This window comes from Grampus griseus (assembly GCF_964374135.1).
Source record: "Grampus griseus genome assembly, chromosome: 17".
NCBI lineage: Eukaryota > Metazoa > Chordata > Mammalia > Artiodactyla > Delphinidae > Grampus > Grampus griseus.
In genome coordinates, this window is record NC_139011.1 from 34,173,974 (window position 1) to 34,193,252 (window position 19,279).

Here is a 19,279-nt window from a genome sequence, read left to right on the forward strand (position 1 = left end):
TATATCCTCAGCCTTTGTCATTGTAAGTATTTGGAGAGTGTCTGCCATCTTTACCAGAACACTCTGCCAGTAGAACTGGTTTTGGCTATCAGCAATTTGTTGGTAATTGGTAAGAGAAGAAATTTCACCTTCAAAGGCAGAATTTTAAGTAGATCTCAGCCATAGGTCACCAATGGTGTTGAAAGTCCTTGGGTCTAACCCTCCCCATTCCAAATTCACATGCATCCAGACTCTGCATTAGAAAGAGAGAGAAAAGATCCCTTTCCGCTTGATCCGGAATATTCATTCTAAAGATGGAGACTTTATCAGGATTAGACTCAGCTGCGAGTGACAGAAAAATCACAGTGACAGTAGCTTAAACAAGATAGTAATTTATTTCTCTCTTACATGAAAGCCTGGAAGGGCAGTCCAGCACAGGCATGGTGGCTCTGCATTGAGCAGGGACCTGCGTTCCTTTCATCTTCTTGCTTTTCCATTCTCAACATATGGCTTTCACGTTATGGTTCGGAGAGAAGTAGGACATATCCTTTCCCTATAATGGGACTTTCTTGAAATCGTGACTACCCTTTCTCACTGGTCTGATCTAAGTCACAGGGCTACTGTTAGTTGCAAGAAAGGCTGGGTAAGGTAGTGCTTATTCTGAGTGGCCAAATGCCCATCTGTTCTGTTAACATTACTAAGAAAGGGAAAATGAAAAAAGTCTATAATGATCTATAGATCGAAAAATCTATAATCTGTCACGGACCCATAATTAGCATTATAGATTCTTTTCACTGTTAGCCCCAGTGACAGAAATTGTTATTTGCCCTGAATATTCATTTTCCCTTTCTTTCTCAGTAATATTAACAGAACAGATGGGCACTTGGCCACTCAGAATAAGCACTACCTTATCCACAAACCTTCAATTTGCCAGAGAGCCAGGCCAAAACTGTAGGAGGTTCCAGTCTCTCTGAAGCCAGCAGAGATTCAAGTGCCCAAGCCACCCTTCTCTTAATTTCCCCCCAAAACATGGAGAGATAAATCCATGAATATGATAAGATTCATTCTGAAATCTGACTCAGTTGTAAGCATATAGTGTGAAAACCCACCTGCAAAGCCAGTGTTATAGGTTTTATAATTTTAGAGTACCCACTTGCTGTGGCCCCAGGGACTCAGAACTAAGTAACAATATCTGAAATTTACCAAAATCAAAAATCATCTGCTGATCTTGGGACTTCCCTGGTGGCGCAGTGGTTAAGAATCTGCCTGCCAATGCAGGGGACATGGGTTCTCCATGGGAAGATCCCACATGCCGCAGAGCAACTAAGCCTGCGCGCCACAACTACTGAAGCCCGCGCGCCTAGAGCCCGTGCTCTGCAACAAGAGAAGCCACCGCAATGAGAAGCCTGTGCACCACAAGGAAGAGTAGCCCCCACTCACCGTAACTATAGAAAGCCTGCGCGCAGCAATGAAGACCCAACACAGCCAAAAATAAATAAATATATATATATATTTTTAAGTATAAAAAAAAATTCTCAACAAAATATTAGCAAATCGGGCTTCCCTGGTAGCGCAGTGGTTGAGAGTCCCCTGCCGATGCAGGGGACACGGGTTCGTGCCCTGGTCCGGGAGAATCCCACATGCCACGGAGCGGCTAGGCCCGTGAGCCATGGCCGCTGAGCCTGCGCGTCCGGAGCCTGTGCTCCGCAACGGGAGAGGCCACAACAGTGAGAGGCCCGCATACCACAAAAAAAAAAAAAAAAAAAAAAATTAGCAAATCAAATCTGAAAATATATAAAAAGCATTATATACCACAACCAAGTGGGATTTATCCCCGGCATACTAGTCTGGTTCAACATTTAAAAATCAACTAATGTAATCCATCACATCAACAAATTAAAAAAGAAAAATCACATGATCATATCAATAGATGTCCCTCTCACTCCTTTTAAACATTGTACTGAAAGTCTTTGCTATGCAAAAGGTAAGAAATGAAAAGAAAAAGTATACAGATTGGGAAGGAGGACATAAAACTGTCTTTCTGTTTGCAGTTTGGAAAACTGTCTACAGACTATATGATGATCTGTGTAGAAAAATGAAAGAATTAACAAAAATTTCTGTAAGTAACCAGATATTATAGCAAGGTTTCAGGACACAAGGTTAAATATACAAAAGTCAGTTGCTTTCCTATATGCCAACAATAAACAAGTAGAAGTTGAAATTAAAAACACAATACCGGGGGCTTCCCTGTTGGCACAGTGGTTGAGAGTCCGCCTGCCAATGCCGCGGAGTGGCTGGGCCCGTGAGCCGTGGCCACTGAGCCTGCGCGTCCGGAGCCTGTGCTCCGCCAACGGGAGAGGCCACAACAGTGAGAGGCCCGCATACCACAAAAAAAAAAAAAAAAAAAAAAAATTAGCAAATCAAATCCGAAAATATATAAAAAGCATTATATACCACAACCAAGTGGGATTTATCCCCGGCATACTAGTCTGGTTCAACATTTAAAAATCAACTAATGTAATCCATCACATCAACAAATTAAAAAAGAAAAATCACATGATCATATCAATAGATGTCCCTCTCACTCCTTTTAAACATTGTACTGAAAGTCTTTGCTATGCAAAAGGTAAGAAATGAAAAGAAAAAGTATACAGATTGGGAAGGAGGACATAAAACTGTCTTTCTGTTTGCAGTTTGGAAAACTGTCTACAGACTATATGATGATCTGTGTAGAAAAATGAAAGAATTAACAAAAATTTCTGTAAGTAACCAGATATTATAGCAAGGTTTCAGGACACAAGGTTAAATATACAAAAGTCAGTTGCTTTCCTATATGCCAACAATAAACAAGTAGAAGTTGAAATTAAAAACACAATACCGGGGGCTTCCCTGTTGGCACAGTGGTTGAGAGTCCGCCTGCCAATGCCGCGGAGTGGCTGGGCCCGTGAGCCGTGGCCACTGAGCCTGCGCGTCCGGAGCCTGTGCTCCGCCAACGGGAGAGGCCACAACAGTGAGAGGCCCGCGTACCGCAAAAAACAAACAACAAAAAAAAAACCCCACAATACCACTTGCATTAGCACTCTGCAAATTAAATACTTAAGTATAAATCTAACAAAATATGTACAGGATCTGTATGAGGAAAACTACAAAGCTCTGATGAATGAATTCAAAGAGAACTAAATAAATGGAGAGATATTCCATGTTTATGCATAGGAAGATTCAATATTGTCAAGATGTCAGTTCTTCCCAACTTAATCTGTAGATTCAATGCAATCCTAGCAAGTTATTCTATGGATATCAACAAACTGATTCTAAAGTTCATATGGAGAGGCAAAAGACCCAGAATAACCAACACAATATTGAAGAAGAACAAAGTTGAAGGACTTAACGCTACCAGACTTCAAGACTCACTATAAAGCTACAGTCATCAAGACAGTGTACTGTTGGCAGGGGGTGGGGGCAGGAGGGATTTGGATGAAGACAGTCGAAAGATACAAACTTCCAGTTATAAAATAAATACTAGGGATGTAATGTACATGATAAATGTAATTAACACTGCTGTGTGTTACATATGAAAGTTGAGTAAATCCTGAGTTCTCATCACAAGGAAAAAATATTTTTTCTATTTCTCTTATTTTGTATCTATGTGAGATGTTGGATGTTTCGCTAAATTTATTGTGATAATCATTTCATGATGTATGTAAGTCAAATCATTATACTGTACACCTTAAGCTTATACTGGGATGAATGTCAATTATATCTTAATAAAACTGGAAGAAAAAAAGCGTACTGTTGGTGAAAGAATAGACAGATAGATCAATAGAAGAGTAGAGACACAGAAATAAACCCCCATAAATATAGACAACTGATTTTTGACAAAGGAGCAAAGATATTCTCTTCAACAAGTGGTGCTGGAACAACTGGACATCCACATGCAAAAACTTAATCTAGACAGAGACCTTACACCCTTCACAAATATTAACTGAAAATGGATCTTAGACCTAACTGTAAAATGCAAAACCATAAAATTTCTAGAAGGTAACATAGGAGAAATCTAGATGACCTGGGATATGGCAATGGCTTTTTAGATATAACACCAAAGGCACCATCCATGAAAGAAATAATTGATAAGCTATACTTCATTAAAATTAAAACTTCTGATCTGTGAAAGACACTGTCCAGAGAATAAAAAGACCAGCCACAGACTTGTAAGAAAATATTTGCAAAAGATATATCTGATAAAAGGACTGTTATCCAAAATATAAAAAGAATTCTTAAAACTCAAAAATAAGAAAACAAACAACTGAATTTAAAAATTACCTGATCAGACAAATCAAGATATAAAGTTGGCAAATAAGCCTGTGAAAAGATGTTCCACATCATGTCACCAGGGAAATGCAAATTGAAACAACAAGATGACACTACACACCTATTAAAATGGGCAAAATCTGGAAGACTGACAACACTAAATGCTGGTGAGGATGTGAAGCAACAAGAACGATCGTACATTGCTGGTGGGGATGCAAAATGGTACAGCCACTTTGGAAGATAGTTTTGTGGTTTGGTGGTTTCTTACAAAACTAAACTTGCTCTTACCATACAACCCAGCAATCACACTCCTTGGTATTTACCCAAAAGAGTTGAAGACTTATATATACACAAAAGCCTGCACACAGTTGTTTATAACAGCTTTATTCATAATTGCCAAAACTTGGAAGCAACCAAGATATCCTTCAGTAGGTAAGCGGATAAACTGTAGTACATCCAAACAATGGAATATTATTTACTACTAAAAAGAAATCAGCTATCAAGCCAGGAAAAGATGTGGAGAAACCTTAAACATATATTACTAAGTGAAAGAAGCCAGTCTGAAAAGGCTACATACTGTGTGATTCTAACTGTATGACATTCTAGGAAAGGCAAAACTATGGAGACAGGGGCTAGAGAGGAGGGAGGCATGATTAGATGGAGCACAGAGGATTTTTAGGGCAATGAAATATCCTGCATGGCATTATAATAATGGCTATACGTCATTATGCCTTTCTTCAAACCCATAGGCTGTACAACACCGAGAGAAAGCCCTAATGTAAACTGTGGACTTTGATGGTGATTTGTCCATGTAACTTCATCCTTGGTAACAAATGTACACACTGGTGAGTGATGTTGTTAATGGGGGAGGCCATGCATGTGTATGGAAGATGGTATTTGAAAAATCTCTTTACCTTCCTCTTAACTTTGTGTGAACCCATAAACTGCTCTAAAAAATAAAGTCTTCAAAAAAAATCTACATTGTTGAGAGTGATACATCTGTGAAATGCTACATTGTTAAAAGTGTTGTCTGGGACAGTTGGCTAAGGAAACTAAGAGGAGGGGGTATATGTATACATATAGCTGATTCACTTCATTGTACAGCAGAAACTAACACAACATTGTACAGCAACTATACCCCAATAAAACAATTTTTTAAAGAAAATTTTAAAAAAGGAAAATTAAGAAAATTTAAATCTTGTTATTGTCACAAATAGTAGTTTCAAATTTGTTGTCTCAGTTGAGCAGGGCTATGAAATTGAGGCTGTGATCATGGAAGAATCTTCTTGTGGGCCAGTTGGTTTTCCTGTTCCAAGCCATAGATAAATCTTGCTTGTACAGACCATGGACTGATAGCTGTTGATTGATAACATTAAATGGTCTCTCTTACTATTAAAATAATACCTCAAAGCACATCTACTGTTGATGGTTTGTGGTAGTGGTGCCCTCATATATAAAAGACTGTTTTACAGAATAAAATTTTTTCAGTGAACAGTAGATAAATCACAGAAGTAATTTTTTATTGAACTTGCTTCAATAATATCTAAGTGGGAAGTTCTTGGTTATTGTATAAGAAATGTACCTTACAAATACTTCTTTAGAAGTCTTTATCTCCATCTCTCTCATTAAAATTATATCAGAAAATGAATAGAGCTGGATATCTTACATGTCTTTTGTTTTCATTTAAAAATTATCCTTAATACTACTCACTCCTTTAAATAACAAAAGATGAAAGAAACCTAAGATCATCTAAACAAAATTGGCCTACATTCCCCAACCACTGATGAAAACTAAAACCAAACATTAAAATCCAGTTGCTAGGAGGGGAAACGGAGTATGGTTTGGAGTTGGGAAAAGTAGGTGTGTACGGGTGCAAATGTGTTCCCACTCAAAGGATCCAAGGAAATCAATCTTTTTTTTTTTTTTTTGCGGTACGCGGGCCTCTCACTGTCGTGGCCTCTCTCGTTGCGGAGCACAGGCTCCGGACACGCAGGCCCAGCGGCCATGGCTCACAGGCCCAGCCGCTCCGCGGCATGTGGGATCTTCCCGGACCGGGGCACGAACCCGTGTCCCCTGCATCGGCAGGCGGACTCTCAACCACTGCGCCACCAGGGAAGCCCCCCAAGGAAATCAATCTTGATTCTTACTTAGATTTTGAAAACTGGGATGTGATTTTTAGTTATGTCTATGGTTTGAAACATTTTTTGAATCATGGACCACTCTGAGAATCTAATGAGCGTGACGGACTTCACTCCCAGAAAAATGCATGTAAACAAATACATAAGGCTTTGCGTATAATTAACCTTATTGCCTTGAAAATGCTTTTCTTTCCCTTAGAGAATTACCAAAAAAAGTTAAGTTTTTTTCTTTATTTTTAATTTTTGCATTTTATTTTATTTATTTTTTTTATACAGCAGGTCCTTATTAGTCATCAATTTTATACACATCAGTGTATACATGTCAATACCAGTCGCCCAATTCATCACCCCCCCACCCCCCCACCCCTCCACCACTTTCCCCCCTTGGTGTCCATATGTTTGTTCTCTACATCTATGTCTCAATTTCTGTCCTGCAAACTGATTCACCTGTACCATTTTTCTAGGTTCCACATATATGCGCTAACATATGATATTTGTTTTTCTCTTTCTAACTTACTTCACTCTGTATGACAGTATCTAGATCCATCCACGTCTCTACAAATGACCCAATTTCATTCCTTTTTATGGCTGAGTAATATTCCATTATATATATGTACCACATCTTCTTTATCCATTCGGCTGTCGATGGGCATTTAGGTTGCTTCCATGACCTAGCTATTGTAAATAGTGCTTCGGTGAACATTGGGGAGCATGTGTCTTTTTGAATTATGGTTTTCTCTGGGTATATGCCCAGTAGTGGGATTGCTGTATCATATAGTAATTCAATTTTTTGTTTTTTAAGGAACCTCCATGCTGTTCTCCATAGTGGTTGTATCAATTTACATTCCCACCAACAGTGCAAGAGGGTTCCCTTTTCTCCACACCCTCTCCAGCATTTGTTTTTTGTAGATTTTCTGATGATGCCCATTCTAACTGGTGTGAGGTGATACCTCATTGTAGTTTTGATTTGCATTTCTCTAATAATTAGTGATATTGAGCAGCTTTTCATGTGCTTCTTGGCCATCTCTATGTCTTCTTTGGAGAAATGTCTATTTAGGTCTTCTGCCCATTTTTGGATTGGGTTGTTTGTTTTTTTAATATTGAGCTGCATGAGCTGTTTATATATTTTGGAGATTAGTCCTTTGTCTGTTGATTCGTTTGCAAATATTTTCTCCCATTCTGAGGATTGTCTTTTCATCTTGTTTCTGGTTTCCTTTGCTGTGCAAAAGCTTTGAAGTTTCATTAGGTCTCATTTGTTTATTTTTGTTTGTATTTCCATTACTCTAGGAGGTGGATCAAAAAAGATCTTGCTGTGATTTATATCAAAGAGTGTTCTTCCTATGTTTTTCTCTAAGAGTTTTATAGTGTCCCGTCTTACATTTAGGTCTCTAATCCATTTTGAGTTTATTTTTGTGTATGGTGTTTGGGAGTGTTCTAATTTCATTCTTTTACATGTAGCTGTCCAGTTTTCCCAGCACCACTTATTGAAGAGACTTTCTTTTCTCCATTGCACATCCTTGCCTCCTTTGTCATAGATTAGTTGACCATAGGTGCGTGGGTTTATCTCTGGGCTTTCTATCTTGTTCCATTGATCTAGGTTTCTCTTTTTGTGCCAGTACCGTATTGTCTTGATTACTGTAGCTTTGTAGTATAGTCTGAAGTCAGGGAGTCTGATTCCTCCAGCTCCGTTTTTTTCCCTCAAGACTGCTTTGGCTATTCGGGGTCTTTTGTGTCTCCAAACAAATTTTAAGATTTTTTGTTCTAGTTCCGTTAAAAAATGCCATTGGTAATTTGATAGGGATTGCATTGAATCTGTAGATTGCTTTGGGTAGTATAGTCATTTTCACAATATTGATTCTTCCAATCCAAGAACATGGTATATCTCTCCATCTGTTTGTATCATCTTTAATTTCTTTCATCAGTGTCTTATAGTTTTCTGCATACAGGTCTTTTGTCTCCCTAGGTAGGTTTATTCCTAGGTATTTTATTATTTTTGTTGCAATGGTAAATGGGAGTGTTTCCTTAATTTCTCTTTCAGATTTTTCATCATTAGTGTATAGGAATGCAAGAGATTTCTGTGCATTAATTTTGTATCCTGCAACTTTACCAGATTCATTGATTAGCTCTAGTAGTTTTCTGGTGGCATCTTTAGGATTCTCTATGTATAGTATGATGTCATCTGCAGTGACAGTTTTACTTCTTCTTTTCCCATTTTTATTCCTTTTATTTCTTTTTCTTCTCTGATTGCCGTGGCTAGGACTTCCAAAACTATGTTGAATTTATAGTGGTGAGAGTGGACATCCTTGTCTTGTTCCTGATCTTAGAGGAAATGCTTTCAGTTTTTCACCATTGAAAATGATGTTTGCTGTGGGTTTGTTGTATATGACCTTTATTATGTTAAGGTAGGTTCCCTCTATGCCCACTTTCTGGAGAGTTTTTAATCATAAATGGGTGTTGAATTTTGTCAAAAGCTTTTTCTGAATCTATTGGGATGATCATATGGTTTTTTTTTTTTTTTTTGCGGTGTGCGGGCCTCTCAGTGCTGTGGCCTCTCCCGTCGCGGAGCACAGGCTCCGGACGCGCAGGCCCAGTGGCCATGGCCCACGGGCCCAGCCGCTCTGCGGCACGTGGGATCCTCCCGGACCGGGGCACGAACCCGTGTCCCCTGCATCGGCAGGCGGACTCTCAACCACTGCACCACCAGGGAAGCCCGATCATATGGTTTTTATTCTTCAGTTTGTTAATATGGTGTATCACATTGATTGATTTATGTATATTAAAGAATCCTTGCAACCCTGGGATAAATCCCACTTGATCGTGGTGTATGATCCTTTTAATGTGTTATTGGATTCTGTTTGCTAGTATTTTGTTGAGGATTTTTGCATCTATATTCATCAATGATATTGGTCTGTAATTTTCTTTTTTTGTAGTATCTTTGTCTGGTTTTGGTATCAGGGTGATGGTGGCCTCATAGAATGAGTTTGGAAGTGTTCCTTCCTCCGCAATTTTTTGGAAGAGTTTGAGAAGGATGGGTGTTAGCTCTTCTCTAAATGTTTGAGAGAATTCAGCTGTGAAGCCATCTGGTCTTGGACTTTTGTTTGTTGGAAGATTTTTAATCACAGTTTCAATTTCATTACTTGTGATTGGTCTGTTCATATTTTCTGTTTCTTCCTGGTTCAGTCTTGGAAGGTTATACCTTTCTAGGAATTTGTCTATTTCTTCCAGGTTGTCCATTTTATTGGCATAGAGTTGCTTGTAGTAGTCTCTTAGGATGCTTTGTATTTCTGCGGTATCTGTTGTAACTTCTCCTTTTTCATTTCTAATTTTATTGATTTGAGTCCTCTCCTCCTTTTTCTTGATGAGTCTGGCTAATGGTTTATCGATTTTGTTTATCTTCTCAAAGAACCAGCTTTTAGTTTTATTGATCCTTGCTGTTGTTTTCTTTGTTTCTATTTCATTTATTTCTGCTCTGATCTTTATGATTTCTTTCCTTCTGCTAACTTTGGGTTTTGTTTGTTCTTCTTTCTCTAGTTCCTTTAGGTGTAAAGTTAGATTGTTTATTTGAGATTTTTCTTGTTTCTTGAGGTAGGCTTGTATAGCTATAAACTTCCCTCTTAGAACTGCTTTTGCTGCATCCTATAGGTTTTGGATTGTCATGTTTTCATTGTCATTTGTCTCTAGGTATTTTTTTATTTCCTCTTTGATTTCTTCAGTGATCTCTTGGTTATTTAGTAACTTATTGTTTAGCCTCCATATGTTTGTGTTTTTTACATTTTTTCCCTGTAATTGATTTCTAATCTCATAGCGTTGTGGCCAGAAAAGATGCTTGATATGATTTCAATTTTCTTAAATTTACTGTACCTTGATTTGTGACCCAAGATGTGATCTATCCTGGAGAATGTTCCGTGTGCACTTGAGAAGAAAGTGTAATCTGCTATTTCTGGATGGAATGTCCTATAAATATCAATTAAATCTATCTGGTCTGTTGTGTCATTTAAAGCTTCTGTTTCCTTATTTATTTTCATTTTGGATGATCTGTCCATTGGTGTAAGTGAGGTGTTAAAGTCCCCCAGTATTATTGTGTTACTGTCGATTTCCTCTTTTATAGCTGTTAGCAGTTGCCTTATGTATTGAGGTGCTCCTATGTTGGGTGCATATATATTTATAATTGTTACATCTTCTTGGATTGATCCCTTGATCATTATGTAGTGTCCTTCCTTGTGTCTTGTAACATTCTTTATTTTAAAGTCTATTTTATCTGATATGAGTATTGCTACTCCAGGTTTCTTTTATTTCCATTGGCATGGAATATCTTTTTCCATACCCTCACTTTCAGTCTGTATTTGTCCCTAGGTCTGAAGTGGGTCTCTTGTAAACAGCATATAGATGGGTCTTGTTTTTGTATCCATTCAGCAAGCCTGTGTCCTCTGGTTGGAACATTTAATCTATTCCCGTTTAAGGTAATTATCAATATGTATGTTCCTATGACCATTTTCTTAATTGTTTTGCATTTGATTTGTAGGTCCTTTTATTCTCTTGTGTTTCCCACTTAGAGAAGTTCGTTTAGCATTTGTTGTAGAGCTGGTTTGGTGGTGCTGAATTCTTTTAGCTTTTACTTGTCTTATAAAGCTTTTGATTTCTCCATCGAATCTGAATGAGATCCTTGCTGGGTAGAGTAATCTTGGTTGTAGGTTCTTCCCTTTCATCACTTTAAGTATATCATGCTACTCCTTTCTGGCTTGTAGAGTTTCTGCTGAGAAATCAGCTGTTAACCTTATGGGAGTTCCCTTGTATGCTGTCATTTTTCCCTTGCTGCTTTCAATAATTTTTCTTTGTCTTTAATTTTTGCCAGTTTGATTACTATGTGTCTTGGCATGTTTCTCCTTGGGTTTATCCTGTATGGGACTCTCTGCGCTTCCTGGACTTGGGTGGCTATTTCCTTTCCTGTGTTAGGGCAGTTTTCCACTATAATCTCTTCAGGTATTTTCTTGGGTCCTTTGTCTCTCTCTTCTCCTTCTGGGACCCCTATAATGTGAATGTTGTTGGGTTTAATGTTGTCTCAGAGGTCTCTTAGACTGTCTTCGTTTCTTTTCATTCTTTTTTCTTTATTCTGTTCCGCAGCAGTGAATTCCACCATTCTGTCTTCCAGGTCACTTATTCGTTCTTCAGCCTCAGGTATTCTGCTATTGATTCCTTCTAGTGTAGTTTTCATTTCAGTTATTGTATTGCTCATCTCTGTTTGTTCTTTAATTTTTCGAGGTCTTTGTTAAACATTTCTCGCATCTTCATGATCTTTGCCTTCATTCTTTTTCTGAGGTCCTGGATCATCTTCACTATCATTATTCTGAATTCTTTTTCTGGAAAGTTGCCTATCTCCACTTCATGTAGTTGTTTTTCTGGGGTTTTATCTTGTTCCTTCATCTGGTACATAGCCCTCTGCCTTTTCATCTTGTCTATCTTTCTGTGAATGTGGTTTTTGTTCTACAGGCTGTAGGATTGTAGTTCTTCTTGCTTCTGCTGTCTGCCCTCTGGTCTCTTTTTTGTTTTTACATTGCAATTGTCTGATATGTCTCTGAAGTCTTTTTTTTAATATATTAATTTAATTTAATTTATTTATTTATTAATTTTGCTGCACCTGGTCTTAGTTGCGGCATGTAGGTTCTTCGCTGCGGCAGGCGAGCTTCTCTTTAATTGTGGCATGCATGCTCCAGGGCCCATGGACTCCAGAGTGCATGGACTCTATAGTTTGTGGCACGCGGGCTTAGTTGCCCTGCAGCATGTAGGATCTTAGTTCCCCGACCAGGGATCGAACCCACATCCCCTGCACTGGAAGACGGATTCTTTACCACTGGACCAGTAGGGAAGTCCCAAGTTTTTCTAATTTGGGTTTTCAATTAAACTAAATGCCCTCTTCTTGAAAAAAATTACAATAAATAAAAGTTGTGCACATATAGAATAAAAAATAAGTTTATTCTGTTTGAAAGTAATTATAATAAGATGCTGCTCCTTTGGTTTATTTTGTTTATTTTGTTCTTTGTTTTTCCAAAAAAACCAGCCCCCATTCATTATTTCAAGGTTTCTGTCGGTCAGCAGTCTGGGCACAGTAAAGCTGAGAATGCTGCAGTTGTCATCTAAGGCTTGGGGTACCCTTCAAGGCCCATTCACATTGCTGACAGAATTCCATTATAGGATTGAGGTCGCTGTTTTCTGGATAACTGTTGGCCAGAGACCATTCTCAGCTCCTGGGTGCTGCCTGCAGTTCCTTGCTACATGGCCTTTGTAGGCAGTTCTTGGCATGGTTGTTTGCTTGCTTCCAGATTAGCAGGAGCATGTGTCTCTGACATTCTAAAGGGCTCAGTCACTTTTAAAGACTCACCTGATAAGGTCTGACCCAGCTGGATCATCTCCCTTTGGATTAACTCAAAAACAACTGATAAGAAACCTAGTCATGGGAATGATATCCCATCACAGTCACTCCCCTGCACTCAAGGGGAGGAGATTATACAAACTGTGTACACACCAGGGGCTGGAATACTTGGGGGTCATCTTAGAATTCTGCCTACCACAGCTACTTTCCCACCACTGCCTCTGGGGAGGCTTCTTTGGTTTAATAAGAAGTTATGTGGTTTTTAAAAAGATGAGACAAACAGTATCATACAATTGACATTAACTTTTGCTTTGATGGACAGGAAGGTTGAAACCCTGATTCACTCAAGTCTATGGTAGCAAATAGAATCGTGGCCAGTTAAGGATGAGCTGGGATCTCGAACACCAGATTTTCTACCACTCTTCATGTTGAATTCATGGTACTTCATTTCCTTTGTTCCCAAGTCATTGAAGTCATCTTTGGCAAAGCTTACTTCCCTACTGCCATCTGTCAACAAGGAAAGGATTACAGATTTACTTTCCACTTGAAGATAATTTGAGCAGAAGTAACGTTCAAAAGTATTCTGAGGGCTTTCAGGTCACTACAGTTTTCTGACTGAAGCTTTTGAAAAAGCTTCTCCTTTGTCACTCTCAATGCCAGCCTGTAGAAGCATTTGCTTCAGTTTTATATTATATATATAACGGAAAGTCTGAAGCTTCATCCCTCCAAGTTATTCTTCTAAGTGTATAGGCTTGGCCAAAAGACCTTGTAGTTTTTGTTTTGTTTTTCAGAAGAATGAGGTTGGTGACTCCAGGACCTTGAACGGAAGGATCTACATCATTCACTGTATTTACCAAAACTATCTGCCTAATGAACCAAATTGTGAGCAAACTCCTCCCAGTAGAATTGCTTGGAGAACTTGCTTTCCTTTTATCTTTCTCTTAAGTGCACACACACCTTCTGCTTCGAGTTCAATAAGCACTTCATGACCTGTCTTATTCTATATGGTCGATAATATTCTATTATTATTTGACAAAATCTCTTGAAAAGATGGTGATTCAAGGCCCTGGTTTGGAGGAAGACGAAGATATTCAGAGCTTAGGCAGGGCTGTTTGCAGGGTCTTTGGCATTGATGCCAAACTACTGGCCAACATGCAGAGCTGCTTTCTTCTAAAAGGCAGTGTGACCAAATGGGCAGCTGAGCTTCCCGAGGTGCCTCCTGGAACCTGAGATGGGAGTCTTCTTTTCATCCAAGTTTGCTTGGCAAAGTTTTTTCACAGTTTTAAAGGAGTTAGTGGTATCTATATTTTCAAAAATGGGCTCAGAAAACATGTTTTTTTCCTCTGAAGGCACTGGTCAGTAATAATGAACAAAACCCAGAAGTTCACAGAGAAATGTTTGTAGTTCATTCTTTTCCATGCCAAAGAGAAATGTTATCACTTTCAATTATTCAAAGATCTGCTTCAAAATAAAAGAAAGGAATATTACACATTTTGGAGTGTGATCGTCAACTGACATATTCCACCTCAGCTTCAAGCCCCCTGATGGACCAATTTCAGGGCATGTGGCTTTACCAAGGTCTCTCCAGTCCCATGGGGATTCTTTGGTTTGGCATGAGCAATAGCTTTGGATGAGCGATCCTGCAGGATACTTGAAAATAAGGCTCCTGATTTGAGATGAATCCATTTGATAAGATTCTGGTATTTCCAAAACAGGATTCTTCTCATGAATCCACACTATCTGAGATATATTTTAGGATGTAGAAGTGTCAGGTGCTCCGTCAGCTTCGCTGGCCTCAGGTTTACATTGGCAGAATCCTGCCTCATCCAGAGCACCAAGACTTGATATCTGATTGCATTCAGCAATAAAGTAAACCCAAAAAGCACAAATATTTGTTCGTACTGTGATTTATTTCTTTCAACATTTCCAATTTAAGCTAGACATAACAAAAGCAAAGGCTGATATTTTTATTCAAAATGATAGGTTATGTTTTATTTAATTCTCATCAGTGGTAAACAATTTTAGAAATCCTAGAATGTCAACAGTGACAATGGTATGTTACCCAACCACACACTCACTTAGCATGCGATAAGACAGTTTAATAAGCAAGTGGAAGGAAAAATTTGGAAATTTATACCAGCAAACTGCTCCATTCGCTAATTACTTGTGTAATCAAAGAGGCAATTGCAAAAGCTTTTTGCATCTTCCAGAAATCTCCGGAAGTTCCTCACTACTGATAATGAACGATGATGTGCAGTTCTACAGATTTAAAAAGAATCACATAGCTTCCCATGTGTTACACTTTCCGCTGCATTTGTGTCTTTTTATATTGCCAGTATTTTCACAGATACATGAGTAGTAAAAAGCAAAGAATCAACAGGATTCAGAAAATTGTGATGTTCTTTCATTTCCCTCCAGACTCATGAGTAATCTAAAGGATGAGCATGGCACAGGCACATGGGGAAATAAATGGCCTTGGCTTTTCTTACTTACACTTCACTGCAATTCTCTGTTAACTTTCCATTCGGTTAAACTTCCATATACAGTATCGTAGGCATAATCTTGCATTCTATTCATACTGACTCTGATTTACTGCAAATAACTTGATAACCATGGAGCGCTAGTCTTGGCCATGTCTTGATCGTGAATGAAACTCTTTAAATGTAGACTTCGATGTTTCCTGTGATCACCTTGCATAAATCAATAGCTGTTTTCTATTTCCACCATCAGTCTTCTTGTAAAATAGAATTGGAACAAGCTGAGTAAAATGATCTTTTTATCATGTCTTGCAACTATCCTGTCTTTATCATTCCAATGATTGTGAATTTGTACACTTATAGAAATCAACTCATGAGTGCTAAAAAATTGCTTTTATATACAGACAAAATAAGCTCCTAAAAGTAAGTGCGATTTTCCAAGAAAAATAAAATACTTTTACTTGAGAGTGTCAGGTACATTACACTCTTTTCAACTTGTCTTGAATGAGTGAAGGTAATCTATTATCAATGGTTTTACCACAAAAACCAATATTCACTCTTGAGTTGCAATGTCTTCAAATTTTTTCAACTTTTTCATGCTTTCTGAAATTTTTCAGTGCATCCTAAAATTTTTCAAAGCTATTTTCCATCTGAAATTCTTTGTGACTGATTTTTTTAAGTGAGACCAATAACTATAAGTAACAGAATACTGCATTCTTTGTAACAGCATATTCCAACCATTGAACAATTTTCTTAAAGCTTTGCAGTTTACCTGGGATGTTTTGTAATCTTAAGGTAAATTTGTGTTGATACTGCCAATCATGTAATTTCATGAACTTCAAACTATATGCAGGGTCCCAAGTGGAAGCTGACTCATTCTCTGGCCAGTAGATGAACTCTGATTAATTACTGGTGACGATAAAGCCCTCTATTGCGTGTTGCTGTCTTTGGTGTCGTTCTTCAATTTACAATGGAATATTAGCACATCTTGTAAATGATTATAACAGACTTTTGTTCTGACAATGTTTTAAAATAACCACAGTTCCAAAACAAACAAAACTCACACAGGCATACACACAACTGACCACAGATGAAACAATCACACTGCTAAAGAAGAATAACAACAACAAAATGTGTGTACCAAGCCTTGCAGACTGTACAGTGCTGACAGGAACAAATAAGTCCACATGAGGACACCGGCAAAACATCAACTGAGAATGATGCCAGATCTCACCATCATTTGAGGTGTGATGCTCAATAGTGCCATCTGAGTCCATTCAGGCTGCTATAACAAAAATATCATAGATGGCTATAAACAACAGAAATTTATTTATCACAATTCTGAAGGCTGAAAGTCCAAGATCAAGGTACCATTCGATTCAGTGTCTGGTGAGAACACACTTCTTGGTGCATTGATGGCCAATTTCTCATGGTATCCTCACTTGACAGAGAGCTGAGAGGGGAAGCAGGCTCTCTTGTGACTTGTATAACGGCACTAATGCCATTCATGAGGTCTTCACCCTTATGATCCCATCTAACCCGAATTACCTCCCAAAGGCCGGACCTCCTAATACTATCACATTGGGAGGTAGAGTTTCAATATGTTAATTTTGGGTGGACACAAACATTCAGTCCATAAGGTGTCCCTAGTTTTTCTTTGATTTTTTTTTTCTGTCTACATGAAAAGTTGGATGTTTTTACATTTTCACAAGACAAATAGGACCATGACTTACATTTTATAATTTACATAGCTGGTTTGAGAGGTATAATTATTGTTCCCTCTGGAATGCTGGGTAGGCCCATGCTCACTGCACCCCCATCTCTGCCACTGCCCCACCCTTGCCCTACATTATATTTACACAGTTCTTCCAGAAGCCGAATGATACCCACTTAGGCATAAATCTGGGTTTTAGTGTATGAGTTTTTTATAAAAGCTTATGTATTTTATTATTCAATAGTTAGAAGGGGAGTTCGTGGTTTTCTCCTTTGAGGAGACAGTAGATTTTAAAGTATATTTTCAAATGCATTTGGCAATGATTTCAGAGAAGAAATGACAAGATTACAAAAGGAGCTAGAAAGAAAGAAAGCAAAACTTAGTAGCAAAATATCAAGTGTCCTTATTTGCCACAGATCCACAAATAAATGGCAGGGACATCACAGGGGTCCAGAGAATGGTTTCACAAGCAATTATAGAGTTAAGAACTTTCAGAGATGAGCTTGAGACAACATGAACTATTTCACGTGCAAATCAAAATCTCAAAGCCAATGAAATTGATAGTGTATTACCCTTACAGAAACACTGAGGAGGAATGGCAATGTAACCACCTTAAATGGCCACTGTTGTCTGCTAGTGACACCTCTTAGTGAGGACTGGGAACACAGCAATATCCATTAGGGCTTATGGTGCCAGGTTCCAAGGAAGAGCTCCCTGACAGGTGTTATTCCTTGCTTCATAAAGTCTCAATGTCCTTTTGGGCCTGGATGCCCATTTCTTGTACAACGGTTGTACTCTGAGTCTAACCAATAGCTGATGTACATGGTAACCAAAGTGAAAAGCAGATATCTCAAATATAGACTAAGAATTCATGTTAGAAAACAAAGATGAATAACACAAACTTTATTTTTTTATACTTCATGCTAATTTTATTTTATTTATTTTAACTTACTTTTTATTGAAGTATAGTTGATTTACAATGTTATGTTAATTTCTGCTGCACAACAAAGTGACTCAGTTATACACATATATACATTCTTTTTTATATTCTTTTTCATTATGGTTTATCCCAGGATATTGAATATAGTTCCCTGTGCTATACAGTAGGACCTTGTTGTTATTCTATATGTAATAGTTTGCATCTACTAACCCCAAACTCTCAGTCCATCCCTTCCCCACCCCCTGCCCCCTTGGCAACCACAAGTCTGTTCTCTATGTCTGTGAGTCTGCTTATGTTTCATAGATAGGTTCATTTGTGCCATACTTTAGATTCTACATATAAGTGATACCATATGGTATTTGTCTTTCTCTTTCTGACTTACTTCACTTAGTATGATCATCTCTAGTTCCATCCATGTTGCTGCAAATGGCATTAGTTCGTTCTTTTTTATGGCCGAGTAATATTCCATTGTATATATGTACCACATCTTCTTTGCCCATTTATCTGTTAATGGATATTTAGGTCGCTTCCATGTCTTGGCTATTGTGTATAGAGCTGCTATGAACATAGGGGTGCATGTATCTTTCTGAATTATAGTTTTGTCTGGATATATGCCCAGGAGTGGGATTGCTGGATCATATGGCAACTCTATTTTTAGTTTTCTGAGGAACCTCCATACTGTTTTCCATAGTGCCTACACCAACTTACATTCCCACCAACAATGTAGTAGGGTTCCCTTTTCTCTACACCCTCTTCCAGCATTTGCTATTTGTAGACTTTTTAATGATGGCCATTCTGACCAGTGTGAAGTGGTAGCTCATTTTTGTTTTGATTTGCATTTCTCTAATAATTAGCAATATTGAGCATTTTTTTACGTACCTATTGGCCATCTGTATGTCTTCTTCGGAGAAACGTCTATTTAGGTCTTCTGCCCTTTTTTGATTGGGTTCTGTATAAAACAGACTTTTATTTATTTTTTATTTCTTTTGCGGTACGCAGGCCTCTCACTGTTGTGGCCTCTCCTGTTGTGGAGCACAGGCTCCGGATGCGCAGGCTCAGCGGCCATGGCTCACGGGCCTAGCTGCTCCGCGGCACGTGGGATCTTCCTGGACCGGGGCATGAACCCGTGTCCCCTGCATCGGCAGGCGGACTCTCAACCACTGCGCCACCAGGGAAGCCCTAAAACAAACTTTTTAAAAGATGCAAAATAGAAAAAGAAGCAAGGTATTCTGTGAAACATAATTAAAGGCAATAAAAAACAATTAAAAGACAATTTTAAATGGATTTTAAATGTTCATTGATTGTTATGGTTGTTTTTTGTTTGTCGCTATAGCACTTAGAAACACTGAAAAATAT